This window comes from Cyprinodon variegatus, unplaced genomic scaffold (genome assembly GCF_000732505.1).
Source record: "Cyprinodon variegatus isolate N-32 unplaced genomic scaffold, C_variegatus-1.0 Scaffold81, whole genome shotgun sequence".
Taxonomy (NCBI): domain Eukaryota; kingdom Metazoa; phylum Chordata; class Actinopteri; order Cyprinodontiformes; family Cyprinodontidae; genus Cyprinodon; species Cyprinodon variegatus.
Window position 1 is genome coordinate 1,599,441 of NW_015150534.1, and position 1,475 is coordinate 1,600,915.

Sequence of the window (1,475 nt, forward strand, 5' to 3'; positions counted from 1 at the left end):
ATTCTCTTCTGTATTATCCAATCCAATTAGAATCTCTAAATTGTTTTGAATAAAAGGCATTTTTTTTCTTCTGCATAGTGAGGCAGAGCAACAGATTTTCATGTAAAGGTCTTTCCTGTGAATGAACAGCAGGTGGCAGCACTGAACCAATTTTCAAACAAAGGAAAGGAAATAATGGTATCCTCTCACAGTAATTGATATATTTTGTTTCGATGTGAGAGCTTTAATCAACAGTCAGCCTCAGAGCATACAGAAAAAATAAAAACAATTTGCAGGATTATTATTATTTTATTTTTTTTCCACCAGAGAGCAGGCGGTTAAGGTGTGTTTAGTTTAAGGTGAATCAGACGCAGGTTTGAACCTGCAGCTTCAGGTGAGGCTCAGCTCAGACGCCATTCAGCCCCATCAGGGCCCACATGTGCCTGAAACCAGCTGACCAATCACAGCCCGAGGAGCTAAATGAGGCCACGCCCACCTCCCCCTACAGCACATCCCAGTGTTTTGATCCAGGTTTGTTTCGGTGTTGCTGCAGAGGAACCAGCCTCGTTCGGCTTTTCTTTTCTTTTCTTTTTTATTTTTTTGTGTCTCAGATCTCAGTGAGTCACTCATGTGAGGTTCTGTCTTTTTTAATTTATTATTTCTATTTGATAAAAAAGAAGAGAGAAATGTCTCCCCAGTTTAGAAGGGTTTCCCCAGTATGACCTCACCGGGCAGGCGCTCCTCCTCAGCGGGTTCTCCTCATCAGGCTGCCTCCCTGATCCTCTGGAGGAACCAGATTTCATCTTTAATCTGGGCTCTGTGATCTGGAAGTGTCGCAGGAGAAATAAGTTTATGCTTTGACTCCAAACTCGGACCTCCAGAAGAGCGAAGAGACTAAATCTGCAGCTGTCTGCTCCTCAGGGTGAGTAGAAACTTGTTATTTTGGAGGCTTCAGACAGAAGTTCATGAAAAATGAATGAGATGCATCAGCCTCTGCTTTGTGTCCTGAATCTGGTTGGCTTCTCTTTCATTATTACAGCTGCTCCATCATTTCTGTTTACCTGCAGCGCTTCTTGGGAAATAGGCTGCATGCTCCTCATACCTTCAATCTGTAGGCTATGAGGCAATCCCACCACACCTCAGTGGATTGCTGCAGGGAAGGCTGCTTTCAGATGCAGCTTTCAGGAAACTCTGCTGGAACTTGACAGTGAGCAGAGGCGTAGCCAGAACATTTTTATAAGGGCAATAACCAATGTACACTGAGGGGTGGCCGAAAGCGGATAGACACCAGAACCTCAGGGTCAATCCATAGCAGGGGTCTTCGAAGGACCCCCCAAACTGATGGTGATATATACATATATATACAGGGTTGACGTAAAGCAGGGGTCACCAACTTTTTTTAGGCTGAGGGCTACTTTATGGTAGCCTGGCGTAGTCCTACTCAATTCTAGTCAGAATATGAGTCTGATACTGCTCCATAGAGCTGTGATTATGGG

General features: G+C 44.4%; 1 protein-coding gene across 1 annotated transcript in view; it reads left to right on the forward strand.

Annotated features, from left to right (window-relative positions):
• Nucleotides 1-556: 556 nt before the first annotated feature.
• LOC107083711 (proto-oncogene tyrosine-protein kinase Src-like) overlaps nucleotides 557-1,475 on the forward strand; it is a gene marked incomplete at its 3' end in the record, with an annotated part of 66,929 nt that continues 66,010 nt past the window's right edge. The window contains exon 1 of the mRNA XM_015373132.1: nucleotides 557-901. The remainder of the gene's footprint in view (nucleotides 902-1,475) is intronic.